Genomic DNA, 6260 nt, shown 5'->3' on the forward strand with positions numbered 1-6260 from the left:
TTAAACTAGTATATTTCTACTTAGTTGCAGGAAAGAAAAGAGGAGAAAGAAGGTAAGCGGGCTTTTCGTGAAGAGCCAGCTCTAGCACGTGCTCCTAGACACTTTGTGAGAATGAAAGATGGGCCACGTAATAAAAAAGTAATACACTCTTTTAATCTACTATTGTACATGTTGGCTATTACAAAACAGTAAGACAGAGCTACCTACGAGCCTCCACAGTGATTTTGATCTCTCAGCCGTCAGATCATGCCTACGAACGCGTTGGATTTGCTCGGTCGTCAACTTGTTACGCACGTACGGGAACCATTTTGCGGGCCGCTGCTCCGCAGAATTAGCTGCGGTTCCCGTCGATAATCGGGCCTGTAAGATGTCCAGCCCAATTTGCAAAGCATATCATTCGTACGTGAACTTGCAGGTCGCCCAGGTCTCTTCGTCTATCCCCGAGCGCCGGCCCTATCCCTATCCCTGAGCTCCTCTGTTGGTCGAGGCTGCGCCGCCACCGTCCTCAATCCCGGCGGCGAGCTTCCGCGCCCTCTGATACCCATCTACTCTTCTTCTGCAGGCCCCCATGGTGGGTCTCTTCTTTACTTTATTTTTTAATGTCGTCTCCTGCAGCGTTCTGCCTTGGCGACTGCGGCAGCCGCACGCGCTGCTGGCTTCCATCGCCGATTGTGTTTCCTCTTGCGTCCGCCTCCATGCGCTTGCAGCTGGTGGCTGTGGTAACGGGACTGACGGCGAAGGAGATTCGACAGAGCCGATCGCGACGAGCACCTCATCCTCCTTTTACTCCGCAGGATCAGCGTCCCCTTTTCTTTTGTGTCTGACCAACAGGGTACGCGAACAACGTCTCCCTGCCAACAGGCCATAGAAATTAGATTCGATCTGCAACATCTGATTCTATGGTTGATTCCTGATTATAGATAATTTTAGCTGGCTTCATAATCTGCAGGTAGGATGACGTACGTTGTTGATTTGTTGTACTGATGCGTGATCGGGCATCTCGGGAGGATGTAAGTGGAACATTAGGTAGGTGTATTGTTTTGTATGACAGATTCCTTGACTTGCAAGTTGCAACAATGGAATTCATGTATTATGCATAGTTTTTCTGAAAGCTATTATGCATAGTTGTATATTGCATTAGCTTTATTGGTATATATGAATTTACTAACAGATTATGTCCACCATTTTCATTGTTAAATTGTACCCTGAATAACCTTTGATACTTTAGCAAGTTCTATGTGATTATAAATTCAGTGTGGTGCTACTTTTTGTTGACTATTTGATCAAATGCTCATGTACTTTAAAGATTTACCTTACATCTGCATTTTTGTTCTGGTGCATTGCATGTTTTAGTAAACTGAAATTCCTGATATGCTTGACAGCTAGGCCATGGACAACACATTGCAGAGGCCATTAATATGTAGCAAAGCCATTTTATGAGGTCGTCGTTGACAACAATGTTATGCTCAACTTTGAGAGCCAATCTTCTTTTATCCGTATTCAACTCTTGTTGGTAACATATTCATCTCTTGTTAGGCACGCTTATACGCTGATGTTACATTTTTGCCCCATTTTGATGTTTGTGCATCGGAGAGCTTCCTTGATGCTGGCATCAGCTTGGAAGTTGTTGCTTTTCAGAAAACTCTGGGAACCATATATCCTTCACAAGGCACACAATTATTCAGAAGAATAGTAACTGTTAGTCGTGCTTAGATGCTTCACATTCCATTCTTTTACTGCCCCCAAACGTACCATAACAAACAATCATCTTCGTATTTGAGGCATTGCAGTTTTGGATACTCATATTTCTTACATATATTTGTACCATCTAAATTTATGGCAGATATTTCTCCTATTTTTTATTAAAATGGAAGAGCGCGGCAACGCGTGCCTTCATGTTCTAGTAAGATGGGTTGTAGATGACATGGCACTGCCTTATAGTCAGCAGCTGGCTATATTATTAACCATGCTCTAACCGATAAAATCTTAACAGTAAGTGCAGTGCGAACTCTGGTGCAGAATTGATGCATGGCATCTGGCCTTTGAATTTTTTGTGAGCATACACTGTTAGCGAAACGCATAATTGATTAGTTTAGTTTTGTAGACAGCCGGGTCATGAGAAGGGCGAGCATATCGGTAAAGAAGATTCTGGAAACTTCCACAGTGCCATAGGCCATAGCATCGACGTAGTATATGCATGTCAAACAAAGCAAACAGGCCACGCACTGTTAGATCTCGTGGCTTGCTGATTGCAAAGCTTGGCTTTGACCTAAATATCTCTACCTACTTGCTGCCACCTGGCCTCCATGATTACCAGCAAACCAATCAAGCAAAGCTCTTGTGGCTACCACGTATGCACTCAAGTACTCGGACACGTCCTGTGTCAACTCTCTCTATATATTGGCATACGTACGTACACGTAACGGAGTGAGCCGGTACTAATTGAGGCTGAGCGCGAATTCCGAGGAGACAAATCATAACATGGCTAATTTGATTGTTCCCTCCTTAGGAACATTTTTGTTCAAGTATAAACTCATAAAAGGAAAAACCTTGTCTCCCCTCCCGAGCCCTAGATCGAGTGCCACCAAGCCGCCCCTCACCCCCCTTCATTCCCTTGCGGTCACCGGAGGAGGCTCCCGCAGGGCGGATGGTGGCGGTGGGGTTTTCTCCTCGTCCGGTGACAGGTTCTCACGGTGGATGAGGCTTGTTCCCTTCTGTTGTGCAGTGTGGGGGCTTCCCAAGCAGTGTCTCTGGCGTCAGTGACTGCGGTAGCATCATTGGTGGGATCCCGGGCTTCAGCCCGACGAATCCTTCCAACGACTTGGGAGCGGGGTGGTGGGGTCCCCTTCTTCCTCTTTGGGAGTTCGTCCCCGCACGACTCGGCTCTGTGTCGGCCTTTGATGGTTGCGGTGGTGGTGGGACATCATATTTGTCTGTTTCAACTGGACTCGGCTCATACGCGTTTATAGGCGGTAAGGTTGGTGGTCCTTGCGGCGAGGCAGCACCATTGCCACACTAGAGTTGAGCATTCCAGCAGGCTAGCGACGCTTTTCGGGCCGCTGGCTATGTGAGCTTTGAAGGGGTGGGCTACTCCGAGTGAGGACTTCTCTGGCTTTGCCTGCGTTGAAGACGTGGCGCCGTTGGTCGCTGTCCGCTTTGGGGGTCACCGTGAAGCCCTCCTTATTCCTCCACCATAGCATCTAGGTGTGTGTGGCTGGTTTTTTTGTTTTGGCATAGGCCAGCGTGAACCTCAGACGGTTTTTTTGGTGGCTACCATGTGGATGGTTCGATGCAGCAAAGTCAAAATCGCTTGCTCAGGGATAAGTGACGACGATGACTCTTGCAGGCAACCTTGCCGATGCTCTTCATGTCGGCAATGTGTGTGGACTGCATGTGGGTAGCTAGGCAGGCCGTTGGTGCCTCGTGCTTTGTCGTGTGTCGTGAGTCATGACTGATTCCGCCTGGTTTTCTGTAATTAACTAGGCAATTGTCCTATTCTTAATCAGCCTTTTCTAAAGGAAACTAGGTAGTCACATGCCGATACTGCTCTCGGCTTCTTCATTTTTGTGAATTTCATAAAAACAAAACTGCAATCGTAACGTAAATCATGCATGAGGATCTCATTAAAAGGTTATAAGAATTTAAATACATATTGTTATTGATCAAGAATATGTGAAGGACGGGCTGGCGCAGTGGTGAAGTACTCTCATTTATGCTAATAGGTATTGGGTTCGATGCAGTCCATCTACATTACACTGTACTGCCTGGTGAAGTACTTCCTTCGTTTTTAGTTACTCTGCATATATATTAGATTTGACTAAAGTATATCATAACAAATCTATATGATGTGAAAGTATATTCAATAATAAATCTAATGGTATTGATTTATTATTGTATATGTTAATATTGTTGTTTATAAATTTTGTCAAAGTTTACAAAGCTTAACTTCACCAAAGCTAATACTCGGAGTAAATAAAAACGGAAGGACTACGTATTAATCAACATGCACAGCCATATAACCTCACATACATTTTTTGAATGAATTGACAATTGTTGACTACGCCTGCTGCGCGGTTAACATCACATACATTGAAGATGATCGAGAGACCCAACACAGTAGTACAAGTTGGTAGGCAACAGAAGGCCTAGGAAGCTAGGAAGAGTGACACGTGTGGCCATGGTGCACATTAGTTTTGATATTTCCCCAGCCCAATTATTGATGGGAAAGCTTCAGGACGTACTACATAATGAGTAACATAATGAGAACAAAGGAATTAGGGGTCGATTTGATTATTGATGTGATATCAACTGCATATACTATATATTTGCATTTGTAACTAATAATACTCCAAAATGATTTTTTTTGTCTTGTTGCTCGGCTTGCAATCATTCTGCCAACACAAACTTGAGTCTTTTCAGCCACTTCTTGTAACTACGAAAAGGGGTTTAAATGGGTTTAAATTTGTCCATAAAGGCCATGGCCTTTTTCTAACCATCGCATCCTGATTTTTTACTTTATTTATTTAAATTTGTATAGTTGATACTTTGCAACCTTTTTGGGAAACATATCGTCGTGTTCGGGTTTGTGATGTGCGGAGTCAGTGCAACAGATGGCATGCCACCGCATGCCACTCCATTGCTAGAGCCAACCCATCGTCATTGATCGCCATAGGAAGTAATCAAGGCCATGGTCCAGCCGAGCTAGCGCCTTGGAGAAGATGCCGTCACAATCGAAGGAACTGCAAATTCAAGAGCGATCATTATTTATCACTGGCCTCACGCCGGAATCGGAGGACGCACTAATGTGACGAAGATGAGGCCAGAGGACCAAACTGCAGAGGAAAGTTGTTGTCGCCTCTGTGCTGACATACCTTGCAAACCATAGTCTCACCGTCCGGAAAACACAGTAGGAATCTACGCCACCGAGCCATCGATATTAGCATAGATGACATTGTCGAGATGTGAAAGCTCGAGGAAAACTTATTCACTAATTTGGCGCAGCCACCTCCATCAAGGATGCGCCACCACAGAACCCTAACCTATATGCAGGCTGACCCCGAGGCACCAGGATAGCCCACCCATCACGTCGCAGTAGTGGTAGGCGGAGGAGAGGGGAACCCACATGCTCAGCGTCGATGGTGGTGGATGGTGGGCAATGGATGCTCGCCCTAATCACCTCTCATGGCAGAGGGAAACGGGGAGGAGAGTCTCTATTTATTTTTTTCCAAGGTTCTTCTACACCGATAAGAACATGAGCTTAACCAGACTATTCTTGAAATAACAATAGTCATTTTATTTTTCGGTGTTATGTTGGTGCATCAAAAAAGGAATTTCGCTAGGAGCTTGTTCGATGGGCTAAACCTTCGGTCTCTTCTGTAAAAAAAATTCTTCTCCACATGGCATGTTTTTTGTTCCCTTCAACTAAGAGTCATCGGTTTAACACATGTTCCAATGTGCCCTAACCCCATGTGATAAATTGTGCAAGTTTTGTTGATCCGTACACATGTTCCGATGGAAGCTAGCATATGGGCGTACTATATATATGATACACTCTCAAAAGGGGTTGATCATGTGGTGTGTTGAATTTAAGCAGAGTACATAAAGCAAGCCATTTCAAAAAAACAAAAACACGGAAGATTCATTAACATGTTTTTTCAAAAGCTTACTCAATAATGTCATACTGCGAAAAGAAACAAACAACAAATTGACAAGCAATTTTCACAAGCATGCATGGTTCAATAGGCACAACAAGGCAGTGGTTTATACGGATGGCACCATGGTTTTGATCCTATCTTGGTATAGCTAGGTTGGGTGTGTGGTGTAGATATAAGAAAGTATGCTCTTATCTTTGCTTTTCCAAAACGCACAGCCATACATGCATGGTTTTCTCACCATATCATTGGTTGTCCTGCACTGCCGGCCAACATGTGCCACAATGCCCATTTGCTCTCATCTAAACAGTGTCCCCCTCCCCCTCTAGCAAATTGCACCCCAAAATATCAGACTCAAATGCAGCACCGTCATCCAGCCCCTAGCTTGCCCTCTCTAATCAGGCATGCAAAACCACCATACCTTTCTTTACCCCATCTCCATCCATCCAGCCACACACATGATTATTGGAGAGCTACTACTAGTAGTACTAGTGATGCTCACACTCCCCCTCCCATGCATGCACTCCCTCTCTCTCTCTAGACACACACCAATCATTCTCACTCACATACAACCACAAACCTACACCTACACAACAACAATTTTTTTTA

The 6260-nt window shown here is 44.7% G+C and overlaps 1 long non-coding RNA gene across 2 annotated transcripts; it reads left to right on the forward strand.

Annotated features, from left to right (window-relative positions):
• Positions 1-411: 411 nt before the first annotated feature.
• On the forward strand, positions 412-1535 carry LOC123106415 (uncharacterized). 2 transcript variants are annotated; one of them, XR_006451326.1, is made up of 4 exons: positions 412-571; positions 708-832; positions 950-1026; positions 1383-1535. It is a non-coding gene; the product is annotated as an uncharacterized lncRNA (long non-coding RNA). The 2 variants fall into 2 exon arrangements; XR_006451325.1 differs by having other exon boundaries at positions 412-832.
• Positions 1536-6260: the final 4725 nt, after the last annotated feature.

The sequence above is a fragment of the Triticum aestivum genome, chromosome 5A, assembly GCF_018294505.1.
Source record: "Triticum aestivum cultivar Chinese Spring chromosome 5A, IWGSC CS RefSeq v2.1, whole genome shotgun sequence".
Classification (NCBI taxonomy): Eukaryota; Viridiplantae; Streptophyta; class Magnoliopsida; order Poales; family Poaceae; genus Triticum; species Triticum aestivum.